This window comes from Leopardus geoffroyi, chromosome D3 (genome assembly GCF_018350155.1).
Source record: "Leopardus geoffroyi isolate Oge1 chromosome D3, O.geoffroyi_Oge1_pat1.0, whole genome shotgun sequence".
NCBI lineage: Eukaryota > Metazoa > Chordata > Mammalia > Carnivora > Felidae > Leopardus > Leopardus geoffroyi.
Window position 1 is genome coordinate 24,559,824 of NC_059339.1, and position 27,105 is coordinate 24,586,928.

At 39.5% G+C, this 27,105-nt stretch overlaps 1 protein-coding gene across 5 annotated transcripts in view; it reads left to right on the forward strand.

The window, feature by feature from the left end:
• The window catches only part of TTC28 (tetratricopeptide repeat domain 28), a 638,834-nt gene that overhangs the window by 355,451 nt on the left and 256,278 nt on the right, over positions 1–27,105 (forward strand). The window lies entirely within an intron of this gene.

Genomic DNA, 27,105 nt, shown 5'->3' on the forward strand with positions numbered 1-27,105 from the left:
TCTCTTGGTGGGAGCTGACCCATGTGGAATGAATTTCACTAGATGCTGCTATCTCTGCCCCCCATGCTACGAAAACAAGACCTTACCACAACTCCCCACTCCTTTCTGTCTCTTCTGTCTCTCCAGCATATCCTGGAGTAGCACTGCAACAAAATATTCATGTATTGGCAAAACCAGGTTTAACTAAATGTCAGAAACCTATGAATCACACAAAGCCTTGTAAAGTACTTTGGGTGTGTGAGTGGAAGGAGGGAGTGAGTGCAGTCTGATCTCTGCTTTAGTGAAGGTGGGGGCGCTCACCTTGATTGCATGGCCAATGACCTTTTCTTGTAGTATTGGCTGTGGGGATTCACCTCTTCTTTACCATAAGGTGGTGGGATGGGGTAGGGAGTAAGATACAGGTCTCATGGAAAAAAGTATTTTATGCAGCTTATTAGAAATCACCAGAGTTAACCCTTTCATTTTATCCTAAGGAATAGGGAATCTATAGAAATGAAGTGACTTGCCCAAGATCAACAGTGAATTGCTTCAATTTGCTATATTTAAGAATGGTTTTCTTTTGTGATCACGTGTGGCACTTCTAAAGATCCTAAAGTAGTCAAATGTGTTCTCTATAATGATACTATCTGTAGAATGTTGTGTGTCTAGTCATCTAAAATGACAGTCAGTGATCATGAATTATGTGTATGTGATTAAAATATTTACTATTTACAAAAAAATTCTTATTTTTTTCATGTTATTCCCACACATCCTAGAATAAGGAGTAGATTTTTATATAATGTGATGTTCTTCAGTAATTTCCCAAAGAGACAGGCTCCCTGGGCTAATATACCAAAAGCCTTCTGCTTGATAATGCATATGGTACCATTATTAGGGACAGTGAGCTGAACCAAGAATGAAGAAATTTGAGCACAAAGAATTGAAATTAAAGGACTTAGACCCTGACCTATGGGAGGCAGAAGCATTATTGCCGGACTGAGAGGAGTTTGAGGGCTATTGTTCCTAAAGTCACTAAGGACCATCTGTAATGGTAAGACACTGCCATTCTGGTCTGATGGGGAGCCCAGATGGGGCCTCTGCTCCAACAGAACAGCTGCTGGACTCACTGGCACTCCGTCGATTTTTAACCTTGGACTTCTCTTTTCCTGGGGACCATGGAAACTTGGAGAAACTGAAGCAAATTAGTGGTATTATTCCTACTATCTAGTTGAGAAGACGAAGGCTACAGAAGGATGGGTGATTTTTCTTTAGATCACACAGCTAGCTAATAAGGACTAGAATCATGGTTTTGGAAAACAATATGGAACACATTCTGCTAGCTACTTGGAATAAAATTTTTTGGTACAAATCATTAATCCTTGTTGAAATGAAATCTATCCTGGGTGTCCAGCTTTTAAAAAAGATAATTTCCAAAACAAAAACAACAACAAAAGCCATAATTTCTGACAGTCCATTTTAATTTTGTAAGGACATCACTGAGGTTTGTTTAATTTTATGTCATTGTGGGTTAGAACAATTAAAATCTGATGAGAATAGATTGTAAAAACAATGTCCTTCCCATCCACTGCTACAGATGATCCAAATTAGGAATCCTTTCTTATTTTGAATTTTAGTTCACTATCAAAAAGTCTGTTTTCAAAGCACTAATCAGAATCTTTTATTCTCCCTGAATAAAAACACTTTACTCTAATTACCATAAAACACGTATGAATCTCAAAGTTCTTCTTTTCTACAGAGAAATCACATCCCAAAGAAATCACCATTGAATTGTTTATTGCTTTTCTTTCTTAATCCACATTATTCTGCAGACTCACTAACCAGGTGTCCCCTGGTTTCTAGAGGTATATCAGAGTATGTCTGTGGGCCTTTCTGCAAGATCGAGGTTAAGAGTGCCAAGAATTTTCTCTCTCTCTCTCTCTCTCTCTTTTATTACCATTTGAGTCTCTGATAATACTTTACTAATTAGTTAATTAAACTGATTCTATTTAGAGTTTGTGATCATTGGTTAAGCCTAAATTTTTACCTTTTAACTCTTTCAGGAGGTTTTACTAGGCAAACCAAGAGGCTAAAATGATTACAAGATGGATAAAATTCTCAAGACAATAGGATTCCCAAGTTCTCCAGAAATATGAGGCATATAAGGAATTAATTATGCTCGTCAGAATTATTAGCATCACACAGACTTTGGCTGGGTCCTCACTCTGACACTTATCTAGTTGTGTGACTTTGAGTAAGTTACTTAAGCTTGTTTTAGCCTCAGTCTCCTAATCCATAAAGTAGGGATAATATGCAATAAAGTATGCAGCATAATGTTCAGCACAAAGCATGTGGTCAGTTGGTAAGTGTTAGCTGCCGTGGGAGTCCCTGCCAGTATTCTTCTTTAGCGGTGAAAGCTATTAGGGAAGTTCTGGTTACTGTCTATATTTGACAGTCTCATACCTCTATCTTGTCTAATCACATCTTACCAACTCAGATTCATCTCTCTCCTGAGTCCAAATCGGTGAGGTGCTTATTTTTCCTTTGGTATATAATTTATTGTTTCTTGGTCCCAGCAGTTTAGGCTAGCCAAGATTTGAGTATCGACACATTTGAAGTACCCCTATAAAAACGGTGGTGACAGTCCCCATTTTGTTGATCTCTTAGCCATCTATAAAGCTGTCTCCAAAGCCTGTCACTTTTTGTATGTCATGTAATTTGTTGTCCTGTGCTGCTTCAGCTGGAGGATCAGAACCACTTGGCCAGCCTTTCTAAACCAAACATGCCGGGTTCCTTCGAGCACCACAGCTACTGGTTCAGTCTTCTCGCCGTCTCAGTATAATGGAGCGTATGGTCAAAAGCATAGTTTGAAAACAACTCTTTTCAAAGCAACTTCCTCTTTACCAACCATAGGTTAACACCTATCACTTTTCTTTAGTGCAGAATACCTTCACTCTCTCCAGAAAAACGACTGGAGTGCCTTCTTTCAGAAGGGAGAGGTTGGAGGGGCCGTTTTGATGTAAGAAAAATTTTAAGTTCAAGTAGGAATATTTCTATCAGCGACTGTCTTTCCCAAGGCTCAGCAGAATCTGGTAAGAGCTTCCTTTACTAAATGACTGGAATGGAAGAACAGTCAGTACCTGTAAAGCCTGTGCTGGGTTTCTGGTTCCTAACATTGTCCAGTTTTAAAGCCACCTTCACCGCGTATGAGAGCCTGGAAGAATGGCTAGGAAAGAACAGCTGCCAGATTGAAAGACAGCTTTGTTACCAGTCTTTATCACAAAGCATGTCCTGATTTTGTCTTAGACAAACTCATGATGGTGGTGGGGATTTATTAAGGGTGCTCTCTTTGTTTCAAGCGAAATATACGTGAGGTGAGAAAGGGCTTTGCTAAGGCTTTTACAGCAGACTGATGGATTTTCTGAAAGATGCCTTAGGAATGTAGAATTTCATAGAAGGCTTAGGTAATGCAGCCTCATAGTCCATCCTATTTTAAAGTTCTTGGTCGTCCAGTGATTGCTGAATTTTGGTCTTCCTGTGAGGTTCAAGATATTGTATTTATTTTCTTCATCCATCCTATCCAATTACTCATCTCCTAATACATCCTTACTAGCATCTTTCCTACAATCCATATTCTTTTCTTTGGGGGGCAGGGGGCATTGCTCTTAGTAAATAATTACTTCCCTCTTGTTTTAGAGTCTTTTTGTTTTGCTTACATTTGTTTTTTAAAATTAAAAAAAATTTTTTTTTGGTTTTGATTTATTTTTGAGAGAGAGACACAGAGTGTGAGTGGGGGAGGAGCAAAGAGAGAGAGGGAGACACAGAATCTGAAGCAGGCTCCAGGCTCTGAGGTATCAGCACAGAGCCCAATGTGGGGCTGGAGTTCCAGACCAGTGAGATCATGACCTAGGCTGAAGTCAGATGCTTAAATGACTGAGCCACCCAGGTGCCCCTTGTTTTGCTTACATTTGAAATTGTTTCCTTATAGATTGGGCCCCTGGGTGGCTCAATTGGTTAAGTGTCCCACTTCGGCTCAGGTAATATTCTTGCAGTCTGTGAGTTCGAGCCCTGCATCAGGCTCTGTGCTGACAGCTCAGAGCCTGGAGCCTGCTTCGGATTCTGTCTTCCTTTCTCTCTGTCCCTGCCCCTTCCCCCACTGACAACCCCCCCCCCTCAAAAATAAACATTAAAAAAATTGTTTCCTTATAGAAACAAACATCTTATGTGATCAAGTTTCCAGTTTGGCCCTCAGTACCTTGGTCACTTTATAATCTGTAGATGAACTTAAAGCTTTATCTTCTTTTTCTGAGATTATCTCATTCTTGAACCCAAGGAATGGATAGTTCAAAGATATGTTATTAAACAGTAGGTAGAAAAGAATCAAATTGTCTATGGATCATTTGTGAAATGAATTTGCAATTTAAGGACTACAGTTAATGTGTGCATATGTTTAAGTAAACTTAAAATTTTTTATTTATGTTTATTTATTTTTAAGAGAGAGAGACAGAGTGTGAGTGGGGGAGGGGCAGAGAGAGAGGGAGACACAGAATCCAAAGCAGGCCCCAGGCTCTAAGCTGTCAGCACAGAGCCTGATGTGGGGCTTGAACTCATGAACTGTGAGATCATGACCTGAACTGAAGTCGGATGCTTAACCAACTGAGCCACCCAGGTGCCCCTTAAGTAAACTTTTATTGAAATACAGTATATACACAGAAAAGTACACACATCATTTTTTAAAATGATTTGTCACATAGTGAACATACCTGTTTAACCTCACTCACATCAGGAGCTAGAATGTTACCAGCAACCTGGTAGTTTTGTTCTTATCTCCTTCCAATGTTAACTACCCTCAAAGGGTAGTTAACTACCCTGACTATTCTGACTTATAATAGTGTAGGTTAAGAGTTAAAAGTTAGGTTAAGGGGCGCCTGGGTGGCGCAGTCGGTTAAGCGTCCGACTTCAGCCAGGTCACGATCTCGCGGTCCGTGAGTTTGAGCCCCGCGTCAGGCTCTGGGCTGATGGCTCAGAGCCTGGAGCCTGTTTCCGATTCTGTGTCTCCCTCTCTCTCTGCCCCTCCCCCGTTCATGCTCTGTCTCTCTCTGTCCCAAAAATAAATAAACGTTGAAAAAAAAAAAAGTTAGGTTAAAAGTCCTTTTTTGAACTTTATACAAAAGGATTTATATAGTATGTCGATACTCTTTTGTGCTTGCCTGCTTTTTTGCTCAGCATATTTGTTAGATTCATTAAGATTCATGCCTGTAGCAATATTCATATATTCTCACTTCTATGTAGTTTTCTATTATATGGATATATATTATTTATTTATTTATTCATTTTGATCATTTCTATTTTTTCTTTTGAAAACTTTTTCAGTGTTTTGTGGATCCTTTGAAGATGTTTTTTGCCCCCTCTTCTTGCTTTTTCTTGTCTTTAGTTTTCAGCACTTTTACTATGATATTTGCTAGCCGCGGTTTGCTTTGTATTTATTCTGTGTGACATTCACTGAGCTTCTTAAATTGTGGCTCGATGTTTTCATCCGTACTGCAGCATTGTCAGCTATCACCTCTTCGGATACTGCGTCTACACTGTTTTTTCTGTCTTCCTGTTCTGGGCCTCCACTTGCATGTGAGTTATACCTTTTCACCATGTTCCATTTGTATCTTATGCTTTCCATTGTATTTTCCATCCTTTTTATCTGTGTGTTTCTGCCTAGATGTTTTTACTGTCCTGTATTCTAGATCACAATATAGATCTTTTTTTTAAGTTTATTTATTTACTTTGAGAGACGGGGAGAGCATGTTTGGGGGAAGGGCCGAGAGGGAGAGGGAGAATCCCAAGCAGGCTCTGTGCTCTCAGTGCAGAGACCGATGCGGGGCCAGGACTCACGAACCATGAGATCATGACCTAAGCCAAAAAATGAAGAATCAGACACTTAAATGACTGAGCCACCCAGGTGCCCCACAAATATTCTCTCTTTAGCTGTGTCTACCTTTATATGAAGCCTGTCTACCACATTCTTAATTTAGGTAATTTTATTTTTCTAGAATATCAGTTTGATTATTGTTTCATATATTCTAGTTCTCTGTTGAAATTCTCCATATTACCATTTTTTCAAGAACACGTTAATCACAATTAGTTTAAATTTCATGTCTGATAATTCACGGGCTTGTTGCTATTTTCTTTTTCTTCTTTTTCTTCTATTTTCTCTTTGTCCTTTTTTGTTGTGCCTGGTTCATTTTTTTTTTATTGAGTACTTGCCTTTTTGTGTGAAAATATTAAGAGATTTCAATGATATTATCTTCTCCCAGGTAGGATTTTCTTTAATATCTGATAGGCATTTAGGGGAGGAGAAGATCATCTTAATGCAGATAAGAATGAATTATTTCAGAGCTGGGTTTCAATCAGATCAATTTCTGGTTCAACTTTACTTGGAGGCTTTACTCCTTCAGCAGTCCCAACTGTAAACCTGAGGGTCCTTTCCGGGCCCACCACTATGGCAGAATGAGCATTAATTTTTATCTTACCAGTACCATGGGAATGCCAGTAACGTGGTTTATTGCGGTTACTTTCTACTGGTCTTCTCCTGTAGGTGTGTGTTAGTTCTAAAATAGTGAATGACTGTCTTGAGGGTAAAGATGGCTCAGGCTCTTGGACTCTCTTTTCTATACTATTGGTCAAATCCCAACTTTGTTGGTAGTCCTGAACATCAGGTTTTATTTCTTTAGTCCCATGTGATTGCTGAAAGATCTACTAAATTTCTGTGCTTCATAGTAGCCCCTTTTTGCTTGACCTCTCAACTTTTTTTCCATGACCCTTTCAAATTGGAAAATTTCTCCAGAGAACATCATACTCACCTAAGTGAGTTTTCATTTGTCCAAGTTCTTGGTCACTTAAGTCTTGAATTCCTTGATACCACAACAGTACCTTCAAATGGGTTTTTTTTAATCCATTTTTTTTTCCAGTTGTGTTTAGCAAATTAATTCTTTTGCTACAGATTGGTCTGTCATAGCTGGAAATAGTTTATTATGTACTTTTTACCAATGAATATTTTGATTCCTGATGTTTATTTATTTAGAATCATAGCTTTGGGGTCATATAAAGATCTTAGAGATACCTTGACTTCATTTTGTAGCAGAGACAGTGAGGACCCTATGACAGAAAGACCTACCATCCAGCCCATTAATGACTGTTCTCATATCAGAGGCTCTCAGCTTCTAGTCCATTGGCTTTTACACTGCACCGCTGATAATGTAGTATTTGTGACTTCTACTCACTTAACTGAGGTCATAAACCATGTCTAACTAGCATTCTATAAAATCAACTCAACCTTGACCCAGATGAGTGATGATAGTGCTCTGATGGACTTTATATTATATAAAAAAAGAGCTTACATTTTGAAGTTGTTATAACATTATAAAGTCACAAGCACATCTAGGAAGCCCTACCTATACTCTTTAACATACCCACATTTAAGATGAAATGTTCCCCCTTTTGTTAGATTCTATATATAAAATGAGTTTTTTTCAATCTAGAGAGGATAATTCACAAAGAATATTACCAGATTATGCCCATCTCTAGCCCTATAGAAAAGTATTTATTAACTATAATAGCTTAGCTCTGTGGGTGTGTCAGAGAAGAGTAAGATATGTATGACTTATCTATAGAATCATGTGCAGTGGTGCTAAACCAAAGAATATTGTCGGGGACTTTCGCAGTTTACTTGCAGAATGTTTGGATAATCTTTTTAAATTTTTTATAATTTTTTTTAATGTTTATTTTTGAGAGAGAGACAGAGCACGAGCAGGAGAGGGGCAGAGAGAGAGGGAGACACAGAATCCAAAGCAGGCTCCAGGCTCTGAGCTGTCAGCACAGAACCCAACTTGGGGCTCAAACCCACAAACCATGAGATCATGACCGAAGCTGAAGTTGGACACTTAACCGACTGAGCCACCCAGGCGTCCCAGAATGTTTGGATAATCTTAATCTTATCTATCAGTCATGTTGATACCCTCTCTTACAAAGGATAAAGTTATTTGTAAATTCAGAGGATACACCATAGAGTGAACAGAGCTGACTCTGCCCAGAGAGTTTGATCTGGTTTATGGATCCATAGATCCATAGAGGAGCCATTGACACATGCTTTACAGCAGCATAGCTTGATTACCTGGTTTCTCGTGCTGTACAAGGAAGTATAAAGTAGCATCTGGGTTGCATTCAATTTACCTTTTAGTTTTTATGTTAGGAAAAGTAAAACACAGGTAATGGAAATATGTAAATAGAAGAAGGCATTTATGGAGAATAAATATTGCTTCGTGTTTGACCCCTGTATGTAGAAGCTACTTTAAAGTGTTTGTTTGTTTTATTTTTAAAATGGCAGAGTGTAATCTGTACTTGATGACAGTCTGGGGAAGAATTCTCGTGTTGCTTTGGGCTCACAGCTTTTCCAGACAAAGTACATTTGTTAGGCAATGTCTGATCCAGGGATTATTGCTATTTAATAGTATTGCCAGAGCCATAATTTTATGTGCTTGTGACTTTTCTCCTCTCTCTGGGTTTTTTTCCTTTTTTTTTTAGAATGAATGTAATCCTGAAGACTAACATTCCTAATATTTGCTCCTTTTTTTTTTTAATACCATTTTAGGATTCAAATGTTTCCCTAGTGTGTCTCTTTTTTGTCTTTTGCCTTTTACTTTCTTCATAAGAATTGAGACAATAAGAAATGAAAATAGCTAAGGTAAGCAACAGGAAATAAATTAGTAATTCCATTAAGGTAAGCAACAGGAAATAACTCGGTGATTCCTTTGTATCCAGTCCTAGAGACACATAAAAATTCCAGAAATAGAATTTTAGAGATGGAAAGGACTTAGGGAGATCATCTCTGGCACTTTTCTCATTTTATAGGTGAAGAAACCAAGTTGCATGGGTTGTCTATGTAGCTAGCTGATTCGGGATAGATTTGGAACTAATCTGCAGGCTTTCTGATTCCCATCTCAGTTCTCACTTTTTCACATATGTTTTATTCTAACTTAAAGTAAGGGTGCTTCTTTGGTATTTATCATTGTGCAGCTTGGGCTTTATCCTGGGCTTCTCCCCACTTTTCTGACTATAGAGATTGATTGGTGTAGTACAGGATGGGTCCAGGGCATTCAGTTATCACTTACCTGTGTGAGAGCTCTGCTTATCTCAGTTATTAAAAGTAAGCTTTTAAGAAAAGCACACAGTTCTTCCCCTCACCATTTCATAAATGTTTTTCTTTATCCCGACAAATGATCCTTGAAGAATCAGTCTACTCTCAACTTTTTTTCTGATTAGCATATATTAAGCTAATTCAGAGCCAATCTTTCTGAAAGCTTGCATCCCAAAGTTTCATGTAGCATGACATCTAGTAACTTTGGCATTCCTTCTTGCAAAGTCTCGTTCACATCGCAAGCCACTTTATTGTTTTACGGCTGTCAGTATTGGTACATGATGGAAGAAGTCAAAAACTCATCCCCCAAGACAATGTTGTTAAATGTAGCTAAATAGGTCTGGCTAGGATGGGCAATGTACAAAAATAACTTTAAAGAACAAAACTGGGAAGAGTGTTGAGAGACCACAAGGACTTGAAAGCAGAAATTAAAAGGAAAACGAAGAGAGCAAAGCAATGTGTTTCTCGTTGGGCAGAGTTCCCCTGAGGGACCCTGTATTCAAATACTCTTTGACATTGCATTTGAATTCTTAGCTTCCAAAGGCCACTGATACCACAGAGACCCAACAGTGTGCAACGGTTCCTTCATCTCTTGGGCCTCTAGACGCCTCCTATTACAGCCCCACATTTAAAAATAGCAGGGAAATGAGAGAAAATCATAAACTCGCTATAATAAAATTAGTGCTTGCGTGAAAGACTATTGCCAGAGAACAGCTTTTAGAAGGCCCACGGCTGCCAGAAGGCCGCTGGGTATTGGCAGTATTCAAGTATTCACTGGCCAGCACGTTAAGACCTGAATTAGGCATTTTATTAAAGATAGGGTGTCTTTTCTTTATGATCCTAAGTGTAAGGAGATTTTTTTTAAGTAATAGAAAATGGATCAGAAAAAATAGATTGCCATTGTAAATAAGCGTGTTACTCTTCCTTGCCAAAATAGAGAAGTAGAAATTAAACAATTTTGACTGAGGAAGAAATGTTACTGCTTTTCTCAAAAAGACTGATGAAGTGAAGGGCGTCTAGGAGCTAATAAGTAAGAAACTAGATGTCTAGATAAGGAACACCACCACCATTAACAAAAAAACTAATTCTTCATTAATCTGTAAAAGGGGGAAAAAGTAGGACTTAGACATGAAGGTATGGTGAGGATCATTGCATTTCCCATTAAATGCATACTTGTAGAAGATCTGGAATTCTCATTACAGCTTGAAAGGAAAACTGATTCTCTCTTAGAATCAGATATTTTCAAACTACTATGTCACAGAGCCTGCTCTGGTTCAATGGTTCTTGCTACTAAGTATGCATTACCGTGGCAACTGGCTTTCATTCCCACATATATCATTAACATAGATGAGTCTTGAAGTCAGTCTGCTTTCAAGGATGTGTTTCAGTGACCTGGATGAAAAGATTTTTACCCAACCTTATGAATCAGTCTTTTAAAAGGATTTTTCTTGGCATACACCCCACCCTGTCCCTGCTGTTGAACTTGTAGTATTCCCTTCCTACGCCCACTGCAGGCAGTAGTCTGGATCACATTTCTCTGCAATACTCTTGTTTCTAGTGGCCTTGGAAAGAATGAGCTGGAGGATTTCAGTGCTAATACTGTTACAAGGGCCGTTCGAGTGAGAACCTTGGTTAAATCTAAAAAGTTGGATCAGCATCCAAAGCTTTCATTTTAAGTAAACTCTCTGCTAGGGCTGCAGGGACCAGACCATTAATCTGGTTCATATACTCTATTTGCTTTTAATCTCTTGAGTGTACAGAGTATGCATCTCTATTCTAAATGGACAAGAAACAGCCTGCTCTTTTTTCTTTTTTAATTTTTTTTAATGTTTATTTTTGTGAGAGTGACAGAGCACGAGTCGGGGAGGGGCAGAGACAGAGGAAGACACAGAATCTGAAGCAGGCTCCAAGCTGCCAACACAGAGCCTGATGTGGGGCTTGAACCCACATACTGTGAGATCATTACCTGAGCCAAAGTCAGACGGTCAGCCTACTGAGCTGCCCATGCGCCCCAGAAAGAGCCTGTTCTTGATGGCAGCTAGACCTTGACATGCCCTTTAGGTTTAAATAAGACAAAATACCTGATATTAAACTTGGAAAATGTCAGTAAAAGGATTTCACTGAGGCTGACCAGCCCTAGTCCCAAAGGACTTGATCTCTGTCCTGTACTGTTACATAGGAATGTGGGATATAAATCATTTTAGAGAGATTGCAGAAGCAATTACTGAAACCTTGACAAAAACATTTGACTTTAGAGACATTCTAATTGATGTTATTGGCTTTAATATGTCCAGAAAATGCCCACTTCTGATTATGTACTGCCCAGTTTAATTCATGTGTGGTGATTGGACAATAGGATCAATAGTGCTAGGTTAATTTATATGATGATCCTCTGAAGAACTCCAGATATTTTATATCCTTAGCACATTCGGTATTATGACTCTCAGACATCCATGTTTTCTTCTTGTTCTATTTTATTTCTCCTGGTTACATAAAGAGCTGGACATAGGTAAAGGATCGCAAGAAAGCAATGACTTGGGCCTTCCTCCCACCCAATTTCAGAAACAGATATTTGGCTTGCCTTATTCCAGTTTGCTAAGTGTGATTTGCCCTGGCACCTAGCTGTTTTAGTGTCCTGCGTGGCTATTAAAAGGAATGAATTTCCCAGCTTATAAAGTTTCTTCTAGATTGATATGCCAAGATTAGACTCTCGAACACTGGAGAAGTCTTTCCAGGAAATAGGACTAGAAATCCAGCTGCTTTTCCTTCTCACTAGAAACTAATGTTTCTGTATAGTTAGGTAACTGGCTTCTTTCAAGGTGTAGAATAAACAATCACAGAAATTGAAAATAGGAAAGATACTGCAGATGATTTAGCCTGTGTTTAGTATAATACCTTGCTACTCTCCCACATGCATCTAGGAAATCAACTACTATGCAAGATAATTTTCTCAAATGGACAGAATCTTGGCAACTCAATGTCATTGATGCCTTCTGATTTTGAGTTTAAAAGTAGGATAATAGGAAAGGTCCCTTACTTGATACAACTCTATGTTAAAATCTAACTATTTACAAACACCTGAAGAACAATGATTTCCCAAATCCTTGTTCACACACACATAACTTATATCACTGTTGGGATGCTGTCATATAGTCATTCTGGCGGAGCCTCGGCTTTTATAGGGTTAGGGAGTAAACAATTTTCACATGCTTAATAATCACATATATCATTTGCCTACTGCTACAGTAATACCCTATGACAAAACAACCAGAAAAGCTCAGTGGCATAAAACAACATGTGCTTATTTTTGCTTGCAAATCTCTGATCAGAGCTGGGCTCAGCAGCACTTACTTCCATGCCTGCAGTCAGCTGAAGTCAGCTAGGTAGTGGCTAGGTAGCCTTTCTCTTATATCTGAGACTTTCCCTGGGACATGTGGATCAAACAGACTCTGTTCCATATGTCTCATCCTCCAGTGGATCATCCTGGGCTTGCTTTTAAGGTGAAGGCAGAGAGGCACAAGTGCGTGCCACGCTTCTGCTTCTGTCACATTTGCTAACATCTTATTGGCCTAAGCAAATGGCCTTGACTTAGCCCAGAGTCAACACCACATCCTCAATGGGAGGCGTGAAGAATTGGGGCTATCAGTGCAATCACTGTACCACAGTGCGGTGGTGGCTTCATCATCTCATAAATGAGCATGACTGAAAATGATACCTCCAGGTTACAAATACCTTAATATGTATTGTTTCCAATATGATTCCTTTTGAGGAAGTAATATAACTTACTGTTCGTGTCCTCAGAAGGAAGAGCAGAACAACAGTTGACTAGAATTAGCTTGCCTGGCCCTTTCATATCTTTTTCCATTTAATGCCCACAAAAATCTACAAGAACTCTGAATCACTCTAATCACTATTGCTATCCCTGAAATGTTTGGGCTTCTTCACCTCTCTCTGGGTGTGTTTGAAGGAATGTTGATAAGTTTTTAAGGCTATTTTCTATGGTGAGATTTTTATGATTCGGTGGCTACTGCATGGTTTTTCTGAGTATATGTCTCATTTACTGTGTTATCTTGGCCAAATGACTTTGACTTTTTGTTTCAACATTACGCTTTCTAATATTAGTCTTGTCAGAATTCTTTTTTTTTTTTTTTTCAACGTTTATTTATTTTTGGGACAGAGAGAGACAGAGCATGAACGGGGGAGGGGCAGAGAGAGAGGGAGACACAAAATCAGAAACAGGCTCCAGGCTCTGAGCCATCAGCCCAGAGCCCGACGCGGGGCTCGAACTCACGGACCGCGAGATCGTGACCTGGCTGAAGTCGGACGCTTAACCGACTGCGCCACCCAGGCGCCCCAAGTCTTGTCAGAATTCTAAGTGTTTAAATAAGTTGGTAGAGGTCAGTCTTTAGCAACCTCGCATAGGAGATGGTTGTTGAGTGGTGCCCCTGGTCGTTTGGCAAAACTGTGACATCATAACATTAGCTACCATTTACCAAGCCTCTTGTGTCCCGTGGGGTACAGGCAGTACCTTCTCAGAAGTAGGCTTTGCATGTGTGGAGACTGAGGTGCCTTCTTTGAGGAAATATTCCAGCAGCTGATCTGGTGCTCACCTCTTTTCATTGCTTCCCTTCACAAAGGCTGACTGGGAGAGAGTGAATTAATGAGCACTGATAAGCCATTTGGAAAGCTGAAGCTACCAGTTCCTCACAGAGGCAGAAAAATCATAGGATGGATGCATTGTATGCACGACCCCACAAAAGACATTTGCTTGAAATTACAATTGAGCAATCCATCAGTCTTTACAGTTCCATTAATTGTGTAATTTGTGTAAGTTGCTAATAAGAATAATTTTTCAAAACCACATTAAAAAAAACAATGGGCACAGGAAACACACGTATATGTTAATCACTTTATTTTTTTCAGACTCTTTGTGAAATATCTGTTGCAGAGTCCATTTTACAAATACTGTATATTCACGTATTGTACTCATGGATCAAGTAGATCATTTTGTTAAAATTGTCATTTTTGTAGGTCAAAAAAATAGGGGCGCCCGGGTGGCTCAGTCGGTTAAGCGGCCGACTTCGGCTCAGGTCATGATCTCGCGGTCTGTGAGTTCGAGCCCCGCGTCGGGCTCTGTGCCGACAGCTCAGAGCCTGAAGCCTCTTTCAGATTCTGTGTCTCCCTCTCTCTGACCCTCCCCCAATCATGCTCTGTCTCTCTCTGTCTCAAAAATAAATAAACATTAAAAAAAAAATAGAACATTGATAGTTTCGTGTAGCTTACCCTAATATTGAGTACTGTTATCTGTGAGGGAAGATGAGGAATCATTAAGAAATCACCAGATTTATATCTTCATCTAAGACCTTGCTCCTAAATTTGAAACCCTTGTTGTAGACTTCCTGCGCTGCAGCTCTGTCTGTGTGTGTCATGATCCTCAGTTCATCAGGTCCAAACCTGAGCCCTTCATTTCCTCTCCCTCCCACGTGGTCTCTCTGATTTCCTGGATCCCCTGATGCCCAGTGCTGAGACCTGGCAGCCACACTCCTGTCTCACGTTCTCCACAGCCAAGGCAGGCATTGGGCCCTGTCCAAGCTCTCATCATCTTCTGCTGAACACATTTAAAATTGTTTTTAGCTTCTGTGTTGTTCCACAAATGACGGAAGAGGCAATCTGAGGTGGCAGTCTCTGAGTTGGTCTTTCTGTCTGTGCTGTCAGCACGGAGCCCAATGTGGGGGCTTGAACTCATAAACCGTGAGATCATGACCTGAGACGAAATCAGGAGTCAGACACTTAACCAACTGAGCCACCGAGGCACCCCAAGATTCATTCATTCTTTCTTAGAGCTGAATGATATTTCAGTGTGTGTGTGAATGTGTGTGTGTGTGTGTGTGTCTGTGTGTGCATATATGTGTATAATTTTTATTCACCCACTGATGGACACTTACGCTGTTTTTATACATTGTCTATTATAAATAATGCTGCAGTGAACGTGGGAGTGTATACATCTTTTTGAATTAGTGTTTTCATTTTCTTCAGATAAATACCCAGAAGTGAGATTGCTGGATCATAAGGTTGTTCTATTTTTAATTTTTTGGGGGAACCTCCATACTGTTTTCCATAGTGGCTGCACCAATTTACATTCACACCAACAGTGCACAAAAGTGCCTTTTCCTCTACATCCTTGCCAACCTTTGTTATTTGTGTGTTTTTTTATTTTAGCCATTCTGACGGGGTAGGTGATATCTTGTTGTGGTTTTGATTTGCATCTCTCTGATGATCAGTGATGCTGAACATCTTTTCACGTACGTGTTAGCCATCTGGATGTCTTCTTTGGGAAAGTGTCTATTCAGATCTTCTGCCCATTTTTTAATTGGGTTGTTTATATTTTGTTATTGAGTTGTATGAGTTTTATTTTTTTTAAGAACTTGAGTTAACTTTTCAGCATCTTTAAACCTTTGTTTACTTACCTGTAAAATGGGGACAAAAATAGAAAATACTGCACAGGGCTATTAAAGAGATTAAATGCATGTAACACATTAGCCTCATGCATAGTCCCTTGTAAACATGTAATAGATGTTTGTTACTATTACTGTTTATTTCTTGATGCCAGAAACTATCTCATTTGCTCTTACTTATCTCACTCAACACCTAACATAAAGCTTCACCATGAAAGACTATCCCGTGGCCTCCTTAAAATTTACTTTGTCCATCATAACCTTTATTCTGGAATTCTTCCAGACCACCTTCTCTGCTTACCCGCCCTCCTCTTCCTATTATTTTCCAGTCCTAATTCTTGATCTACCCCTGCCTGCCATCCTAATTTGGCTCTGTAACTTGGCTCCCACCTTGTACCTACTAAGTTCATTTGTCAACCGTATTAGACCTCTCATGGTCTCATGATGGACTGACCTCTGGTAGTCCTTCCCCAGACTCATGAACCACCTCTCTCCTTGAGGAAGGCCCTGGTTCGTCACTGTCAGTTGGGGTTTGTGGGATGATAGATTGTTTATATTTACCTGCCCTTAGGACAGAAAAGTCAGACCCTTTAGGCTAATGTTCGGTGGCCAATCTCTGCCTGAGGGCTTCACTGAGTGATTTCTGTATCATGACTTGTCGGCATTCTTAACAAAGGGTCCTATGCTAGATCTGTCAGTCTAGATCTCTTCATTAAGACTAATTTTACTTCATACATATTTTTTAACTTTAAAAGAAAAATCTCGTAGTTAATTGTATCACAGATGAAGCTATAGAAATAGGCCGTTCGTTTTTATTAAGTTTCAGTGGCTAAGAGATACTGTGGACATGTGAGACTTATTTGGGATACTTTGATGTGAATAAGAGAAGATCAAAGAAACCAATTGGATAATGAATATATTGCTTTGAAAAATGTAATTCCAATTTAGCCTTGCTGCAGTGTGGAAAACTCTGTTTTTCTAGTTTAGTGGCTTAGAACTATTGTTTGCATAAATTCTAATTTACAAAGTCAGTAGCTGAAATCAACATTTGTGTCAGATACAAATGGCTGTGGGGTTGTGTCAAATGCAAGTGGCCGCAGGGTTGTGTTAGTTGTAATAGTTCAAGCTGTACAACTACTAGGTGACAAACAAGAGCCCGTGAGGAGTCTTTGCTCGAACTGATGACCTTAACTTTGAATTTTGCCTAGTATCACAGCATGTGGAGGAATTTTGCTGATTTTGCTGACCTCGCTTCCAAGTGTTCCTGATTCCCTTCTCTTTGTCATTGTTTCACTGTAGCAAGAGAGGGAAAGGATAGATATCTGAAGCCTGAAGTTGTTTCATCTGTTTTTCATAATTCATTTTGTTGACCCTGTGTAATAGCGGTTTAGTTAGGAATCTTCTATTAAAATATTTCTGATACAGAAACTTAGGATGTTAGATCTCAAACGACCTTAAAAGATCATCTAGCCCTGTGTTTCCTGGACTGGGTTCTAAACTGGTTGTGTAAGATGTGAAAAGGTGTTCTAATAATAAAAGGGTTCTATGGACATAGTGGGTATGTGATACCTAAGGTTTAAAAGTAAGCTTAGTAGGCTTTTTTCCAGCAGAGTTCTCAGAGCTTTAAGTGTGTTAAGGCGCTTTGTTAATCATAATGGGATTATTTGGAGAGGGTTAATAAATTCAAAATTTATTTGAATTCTTTTTATGTGGAACACCTGTTAACATCTACCAGGAAGATCCAGTTAAAATAGTAAACTCAGGAGTGCCTGGATGATTCCGTTGGTTAAGCGTCCGACTCCTGATTTCAGCTCAGGTAATGACATCATCATGGTTCATGAGTTCCAGCCCCGCGTTGGGCTCTGCGCTAACGGTGTGGAGCCTGCTTGGGATTCTCTCTCTCTCCCTCTCTCTCTCTGCCCTCCCCCATTCATGCTTGCTCTTTCTCTCTCTCTCTCTCAAAAATAAATAAATTTGCTTAAAAAAAAAACTAGTATCTCAGACAGAGTATGCCTCTTTGCTGCTCAAAACCACTAAAACAGGGGCGCCTGGGTGGCTTCGTCGGTTGAGCATCTGACTTTGGCTCAGGTCATGATATCGTGGTTCGTGAGTTCAAGCCCCACGTCGGGCTCTGTGCTGGCAGCTCAGAGCCTGGAGCCTGCTTCAGATTCTGTGTCTCCCTCTCTCTCCGCCCCACTCCTGCTTGTGCTCTGTCTCTCTCTGTCTTTCAAAAATGACTAAACATAAAAAAAAAAACAAAAAACACTAAAACAGGTTCACATCAGACAGTGGCCTCCAAGACCCTTCAAGGTCACATCTTTTGTTTCTCTCTAACCTCTCTTGCTACTCCCTCCCCTGGTTTAGGCACACTGGTCCTTCTCGGTGCGGCCTGCTCAGATCACCCTGTTGCCAGTATTTCCTATCCCTCTTCCTGCTCTATTTTTCTCCAGGGCAGGTGACATCTTCTACTCTACTAACTACATCCTTACCTCATTTAATTTTTTTATTGTCTGTTTATTCCTACTAGAATGTTGTTGCACGACAGCAGAGTTTTTTGTAGTATTTTGTTCCCTGTTGCATCCACAGCATCTAAAATAATGCATCACACATAGTAGATCCTCAGTAAGTATTTGTTAGATGAGCTAATTGTCCTTGGGAGAGCTCAAGAATCTAAATAAGGGTGATCTCAGGCTAAGAGAAAGGTACAGATTTTTACCATCTGCATTTCTAGCGGGCCAGGACGGGGATCGGAGTCACAAACAGAATGGAAGGATCCCCTCCTAGAACTTCCTGGATGAGGAGACAGTAGGCATATTATGACCTTGTACAGTGAATGCAGTGACAGTTTCTTTCTCAGGACCAAGGGTAATAAGGAGAAGTAGGAGGAAATTAGGAATGATGCTTTGGAAATAGGAGTAGGTGATGTAGAGTACTGTGCTATTCTCTCCTGTAATTACGACTGGTGTCACATGAAAGGACAGGGCAGCCCTCTGGCATGGCCTGAGAGTGACCCCCTAGTCCAGAGACGGATTGGTCCCGAGTCCAGGAGACACCGGCCCATCATTCTTTACACAACATATTTACAGGATGCCCAGTCATGCCAAACAAGTTATACAAAGACCAGATTAGTTCAGAAGATGCTGTTATTCCATTGATAGATTTGGTTGTTGCTATTGTTGTTTTGTTCTGCTTTGTTTTTGCAAAGCCTGTTCATTTGGTTTCTGGATTTTGACAATTTCACCTTTTATTTTCCAAATCTGTCATGTTAAAATGAGTTCCTTTTTTTGTCTTTTTTTTTTAATTTTTTTTTCTTAATGTTTATTTATTTTTGAGACAGGGAGAGACAGCATGAATGGGGGAGGGTCAGAGAGAGAGGGAGACACAGAATCCGAAACAGGCTCCAGGCTCTGAGCCGTCAGCGCAGAGCCCGACGCGGGGCTCGAACTCACGGACCTCGAGATCATGACCTGAGCCGAAGTCGGCCGCTTAACCGACTGAGCCGCCCAGGCGCCCCCCTTTTTTTGTCTTTAAAGAAAAAACAGTCGTAGGCTACGTTGGAAACTTACTTCGTACTATTATGTTAATTCTAGTTCTTGCCACGAAGAAATAGAGGCTTTATTTTTTAGCTGTCTGACTTGTTGGGATTTCTTTCTATCATATATTTATCAAAAGGAAATAAGAAGGAAACTTCCAGCCCCATTCTTTTCCAGATGGATAAAACACACCCCTTCTGTTCCATTAGCTAAAAAGAATGGACACAGTAGTGTCCTGGAGAGTTGGTCCAAAATTTGTCTTCTTTAATACAGAATTTTATAGTTCAGAATCACAACTACCAGTTTTTCACTTCTTCCACTTGTGCTTCATAAAAAGAGAATTGTTCAGACGTACATTTATGTCCCACGAGATTATGCTTTAGGACATGTGCGTGCCCTAAACAAAGCACAAACTCTGCTGGTTCCTAATAAATTATTACGTCTTCCACATCTGTTACCGTCTTTTCTCTGAAGCATTCATCTAAGAGAACACGGCACGAACCAAAAAGACCAGAATTGTGGCAAGACATTTTTCTGATAAATGCATTGACAGCTGATTTGTTGTGATTAGAGGAAAACCTCAGGAGTCAGGGTTTGGGGCTAAAGACTGACTTTCTGCCTCGACTGCCAGACGCTGTCTCCTACTGTCCTTTTCCCCTTTCCTTGCAATTTCCTCTGAGAGAAATCATGTGACCCTGTCACCACAGTTTTTAATGCCAAATATCTAAGTGTCTTTAAAATGCAGCACAACACTTTTAAAGGCAAATAGTGAAGTAGTTTCATCTGACATTTTCATTATAGCTGCTCTTAGTGGATTCTAGACATCATACATAAAGGTGGCTGGCTGGTTCTTTTTTTAAAAAAAAAAATCATGATGCAAACCCATTGAGCTGTCTTTTCACATTTGATGCTCCATCCATTGAACATGAAACACATTTTTTCCTTAGAAATGTGATTTGATCTGAGGATATCTACAATAGTCTGGACTAAATTTTTCTAGCATTTGTCTTACATTTTAGAGATACAGCCATTTCTCATAGCTTTGTGACATACCTAAGCATTTCTGAACCAACATCAATTACTTTGTTATCTCTAGCACTCTGAGTACAAACGGAAAAAAACAAAATGTGAAATTGCTACCGTTCTTGCTGTTACTGCCAAATTGTTGTTTTATGTAGAAGTGAAAATTGTATTCTCAGACTTTGTATGGTTTGTTTTTGCATCTTAAAAGTTTTATTAAATTCATTTTTATTCATTCATTGAATATTTAATGAGCATCTCTTATGGGCTAGGAATAATGTATGATGACTGTGATACAAAGATGAGCAAGATCCAGTCCCTGCCTTTGAAGAGCTCACAATCCAGAACGAAAGGCAGATGAGTAAACAGGGAGGTTACAACAATTATAGCAATAATAAATTGCTTCTGAAGAGCTTCTGAAGCAATAATAAATTGCTTCATGGCTTGTCCATGATATGTCCACATCTACCCCATTTTACCAGTTGACTCCCCCGCCCCCCACAGTGATGGAAAACCAGATATTGTCTTCAGTTTCCCATCACCACAGGCAGTGCTTTTCACCATTGTGTTTGTTCCTTTCTGGACCTGTGTGTCTGGACCTGTATGGGAATTTCTTTGAAACGTACACTCAGAGGTGGAAGTGTGAGGTCACAGGATGGATATGGATATATATATATATACTTGATTAACCCCAAACTGCCACGTTCTTCCCTGTGGTTGATGTATTAGTCTGTACGTCTACAAATATGTTCCTGTGTCGCACATTTCCATCAATACCTGGCATTCTTCAACATTCTAATTTTTGGTGCTGTAACAAGAATAAAAATGCTTCCTCAGCATTTTAATATGCGTTTCTTTCATTACTAAAGAATTTGAGCAGCATCCACTGATAATCTTTGTTAGCCTTTGAGTTTCCTCCTTTTTAACATTTTAACTTTTTTTTAAGTTCATTTATTATTTTTTTTTTTCCGAGAGATACAGAGACAGCGTGAGTAAGGGAGGGGCAGAGAGAGGGGGAGAGAGAGAGAGAGAGAAAATCCCAAACAGGCTCCGCACTGTCAAGCGCAGAGCCCGCTGTAGGGCTTGAACGCACGAAACTGCAAGATCGTGACCTGAGCTGAAACCGAGAGTTGGATGCTTAACTGACTGAGCCACCCAGGCACCCCTCCTCCTTTATAAATTGTTAGCCATTTTTGTTACTGTTGGGGTTACTGTCCAGTGAATTTGCAAGCATTTTTCATATGCTCAATGAAAGAGTTCAGGTCACTCTCCAGTTTTAGTCGTTGCAGATGTCTTGTTGGCATCTGTATTGCAAGTGAGGTTATGTAATTATTTACATATTTTGCAATTTGCCCTTACTTTATACAAATAAATGGGAAATTTAAATATAAAAGTGCTAATACTAGCAAAAAAGATACGTAGGTCTCATAAACTAATACAGTTGAGATAAAGATGAAAAATTACTGGCCCTGCCCAAAATAGTACATCTTTGTCCTCAATTTGACTGTTTCTTTGACTTCTCCTGGTAAATGAAGGAAAAGAATGAGGCTGAAGAACATATGTAAAATGTTGAAAATGCGTCTTTGAAGATCCCAGCTTGGATGTAATTGTAGAACAGGAACTTCCCTTGTAACATGAAATTCCAGTTTGACCTGTGGACATTAAGCCTTTGTTCACAGTTTCAAGAACAAATTACCCATCGTAGGGCACAGCTCTCAGAGACCAGTTACAAGAGCATTGCTAGGTAGTGTCCACTACTTTAGGGCTCCAACTAATTCCAATTATAGTATGTTTATAAAATTATATTTGGCTTCAGCTAATGAATGTGGAAGATAGGAGGACTAAAAAAGTGTATAGAGAGCGAGTATTTTATTCTTTGGGGAAAATTCTGGGGGTCTTTTACCAGTGGCTTTTAATTAGCGTAAAGAAAAGAAGTAAGATTTCTCTGAGGACAGTGGTGGTAAGAATCAGCTAAGACTTTTTTTCTATTTAAAAACAATTCTTTTTAAGTTTATTTATTTTGAGAGAGAGAGAGAGTGTGAGTAGGGGAGGGGCAGAGAGCGAAGGAAGAGAGAATCCCAAGCAGGCTTCAAGCTGTCAGTGCAGAGCCTGCTGTGGGGCTCTATTCCACAAACTGTGAGATCATGACCTGAGCAGAAATCTAGAGTCAGACACTTAACTGACTGAACCACCCAGGTGTCCCAGAATCCACTAAGACTTTCTATAAGATTTGCTTAAAAAGCTTAATAAATTGAGTAAGTGATGCGTAGTTTTTCTTTTGTCTTTAACACTTAATGTTAACCTCTTTCTCCTCACCACCATCCTTATGAATATCTTCAAGTCTCTTCTATGTTAAAAAAAAAAATTCCCATGACCTTGTGTCCCTTTTTAGTTCCTGTGCTGTTTCTTTACCACCAATGTTGGCTACATTTCTCCAAAACATAATCTGTAGGTCTACAGTTAGTACTGACACTTTCTGACTTTCTAATCACTCTTTTTTTAAAAAAATCTCGTTGATCATGTTGAAATTTTTATGTTATAAGCTTTTGTAAACCAAACTCCTTTCACACAGGACAGGCTAGGGTATCCCACAATAGCAGCCAGCCCTAAAATCTTAATGGTTTGGAACAACAAAGGTGCATGTATTTTTTTATGCCGTATGTTCTTTGTTGGTCGCCAGAGAGTCCCTGCTCATTGTAGTCACTTGGAGACCCAGACTGAGAGATCAGCCACCATCTTGAAATCACCATCTTCATCAGCCATCACTGGTTGCTCCTCAAGGAGAGTGAAAAGAAGGGTCTTAAAGTGGAACGAACACATGTTGCTCACCTACAAGTGGGCTAAAAGGTGCAATATTATGTGCCTCGAAGGCAAAAGGCTGGAAATATTTGGTATTAGCACTAATGACATCCACACTTATATACTGTCACATTTCAGGGGTTCAAATTCTCTATTTGTTGTGTCTTGTGGCTCCCTCATGGTGAACGACTTTCTTATGTGGTCTATGCCTTTTTCAAATTGTGCACCCATCTGTATTGGGAGTGACTGTGGAAGAGTTCCTGCAGATTGACTTTGCATTGGCTTCTGCTGAAGAAACTAGGGTTTTTCCCTGGCCTAGAACTGGTTCTTCATATTGGTTTCTTGGTTCAAGATTCCATACAATTTGGGAGGTTTAAATTCAGACTCAACAGCTGTGCATCACTCAGACCTGGGGTTTTCATTTTCCCCTGGATGTGGTGTTTGTATGCAGAGGACAGATGACAAGGTTTCTTGTGTCTTCCGGGGATAGGTTTTCTCATCCCATTTCCGTGGAGTTGGTCATGGGGAGTACAAAGGGGAGGCCTCTCCAGGGTTCTTGCTTTATAATAAGAGTATCAGTTCTGGTTGTCTGCCTCCTTTGAACCTCAGGCCAGCTTTCCCCCTCCCCATTCAAGTATTATTCCTCATCAGGGCCCTGGACCACCACTCTACTGGCTCCCATATTTAATACTTTGGTTTCGGGGTCCCTCTGTTTGTAGCACCTGGGAGATTTTAGCATATTATTATATCTGACATTTCTATGTATTTTAATGGAGGTGGTCGACATCCAGGCTTTAGTCACTCTCTGTAGTGTGTCTTTTCTTTCCTTACTAGACTATACCTTTTTTTCAGTGACTGATTTCCATTTTATCAAGTCCCAGGGATGCTTTTCAGCCTCTTATCCTACCATACGTTTCCTGCTCGTTCAGAAGTACTGAATTTCTCTTTTTGAGATGTTCTCCTTCCTTGGCTTTTTCTCTTCTGATTCTTTCAGCACTTTGAATTTTTTTACTTTCATTCTTGGGCTTTCCCAAAGATACCCACTCACCAAATGTTGATGTTCTTCAAGTTTATCGTTCACTGTGTTTTTCTCTACATTCTCTCTTTGTATGTTCCCCTGTATTTGTAGTATTGTAACTTTTAACAAAAATGTTTTCAGACTTACCCTTCCTTTCCTCGTATATCCATTGGCCCACCAGACATACACATTTAGGTGCCCCAATCTAAGCTTATCTAAACCTGGGCTCATTACTTTCCTCTCAAAACTCATTTCTCTGCATGAATTTCTGATACCACTTAATGATGACACTGTTTTCCTGGTCATTCAAAGGAAACCTGGCCTCTTACCATAGATTCGTCCTCTCTTTCTCCCTCAACTCCTCATCTAGCCAGATACCAGGAAATGCTATTCTAGATATCTCCTTAGATATCTCCTCTCTATTCCTACTATCATACATAGTTACGATCTTCATTATTCATTCATATTATAGTCATATAGGTATAGATAGGATACCTACTATGTGCCAGGTATTGTGTGCTGAGTGCCGAGGTCACAGTAGTGACTAAGACAGCAAAGTCCCTGCCCCATGGAGCTTCCATTCGTATGCAAGAGATACTGAAGAAATAAATGTATAATGTATAATATGTTAGGGAGCAATAAATCATTGCATTGCAGGGACATTGTATTGTTACCTAGTGGTGATTTAGGTAACTTGCAGTTTTGGTGTTTTGGAATGTGAATAAAATCTGACTTGATGATTCAATCTGTTATTAAAATAAGTTCAAGAAAATGCCATGCTATGACTATTTCTCTAAGTTTTAGATATGTAAAACTTAAATTTGCTTAAAATTTGAAAGTCAAAACAGTTGTTTCCATTACATTATTAAAATGTGTTCCTCTAAAAAAAACATTAAACTATACAGGTATTTTATATGGTGGATTTTTCCTTAAGTTATATTTAGAAAATTTCCCAGAAGTAGAAATATATACTCCTCAGGAGTATTTAATTTTCTTTTAAAAAAAAAATTTTTTTTTTGAGACAGAGCATGAGCAGGAGAAGGGCAGAGAGAGGGGGAGACACAGAATCTGAAGCAGGCTCCAGGCTCTGAGCTGTCAGCACAGAGCCTGACGCGGGGCTCGAACTCACGGAGTGTGAGATCATGACCTGAGCTGAAGTCGGACATTCAACCAACTGAGCCACCCAGGTGCCCCAGGAGTATTTAATTTTCATTTAATATTTTGTTTTCTAGTCAATTCTCTGAAATATCTATGTAAGCTTTTTGCAAGTGTCTTTAAAATGATGTGACTTTTTCAGAAAACACAGTAACAGCAAACAGTATTTATAGAACGAGTGAGCCCTGGAGTACCTAAACCCTGTCTTGTCATCTAATGGGAAGGTGTATATTTGGGTATCTTTACATCCATGTTATGCTGTTCTTTGGCTTCCTACTGTTGGTGCTGAATCAGTCATGTTTCTAAAACAAGTATGTAACTAATAACTCCTATTGAGGGAGGAGCAGAGGGGCAGAACATTGATCTGGGCTTGCCAGGTGAGTTAACTACCATCATATCTGCCCCCATAGTCTGCTTCTGCCAAAGAATGGTGCCAGGTCTTTTTTGGCCTTTGAACACGAACCTGAGTCTTTCCGCTAATGTCCTCATCTTTCAAAGACTCCAGCAGTGCTAAATAGAGATGAACCTGGCATTCTGAAATGAGGGGAGAAAAAGATTCCAGCATCCAGCTTACTGCAAATGAACAGCTTCTCTCTGGTTTCAGCTGTTTCATTTAGATAAATGCTTCTCAAAGATGAGACACCACCATTTGCATTTATGGGTTTAATCATGGCAGTTAGAGCTTAATTATCTGGCTTCAGTTTTATAGAAATACATGCCATCATCCGCCTCCTCCCCTCCTTTCTTGATCTTGTGGCCATTCTCAACTCAGGCCATGTCAAGAGTGGGTGTGGCAGGTTAAAAATGGTGATTGGAGACCTTATCATCTTATTTCTCAGTGCCATACTGGAGTTCTGTTTTTGTTAGGGAGTTGTCAATGATGTTAACCAGTGGTGTCGCTACTCTTGGATAGCCGGACGGAAGTTGTTGACACTGTTGGAATTGCCTTATTTGAGTTGGAGAAAAAGATAGCAGTGAAATCACTCTATATCGGATCGGCCCTTGGCTGTTCTGGAAAGAGAGTCGTAGCATGTTATATGCACAAGTTATGATGCTGAATAATTTTGTAGCAATTTCTGACTTATGTCCTTACTGGGTATAATACAGGTTGATTTCCTCTCCTAAAACAAGTTAGTAACTGAGTGGAGAATGTCTTACAGCTAGCTGACATGGATAATAACCAGTTGTCTTGGGGGTCTAGGATAAATGTTCATGGTCTTGGTATGTGTGTGTTTTGCCTTTAATCACATGGAATATGGAATACTGAGAGACAGGCAGGGAGGGAGGGAAGAGTTTTTTGATCCAGGATATTTTTTATGGATAATGGAATGGAGGTAACCTATTTCATAGCCCTTTTAATGTTTCAGAGTAAGCATTTTCTCATGTTTTCATATCATTGGTTAGGATAGATATTACTGTTCTATACATTAGACTTGAAACACAGCTCAAAATAGGTTGAATAAATTGGTTAAGATTGTTCAATTAATTACTAATCATAAGCCACCATATATTTGTGAATCACTTTACCTTTTAGTTAGTGATTCATACATATTATATTTTTGTTTCTTCTAGCAGTATCAGAGTCCAGTTCTCATTTCCAGTTCTGTGGCTATTCCTCTAACCCTGGTGTTGGCAAACTTTTTCAGTAAAAGACCAGGTGGCAAATACTTTAGGTTTTTTGGGCCAGTTGCAATTATGAAATTGTGCCGTTGTAGCATAAAAACAGCCATAGACAAACAAATGGGTGTGGCTGTGTTCCAGTTAAACTTTATTTATAAAAATAGGTGGTGGGTGGGATTTGGCCAATTCTTTGTCTAAACCAGTAGCTTCCAAACTTCTTACTAAAAGGCCTTTTATGGTTCCCATCTGTGTATCTCTTCAGCCTCTCATTTTTTTTTTTTTTTTAAGTTGGGCTTTCAAACAAACTCAGCATTGAATAATAATAAGCTCACTCTCTCATTT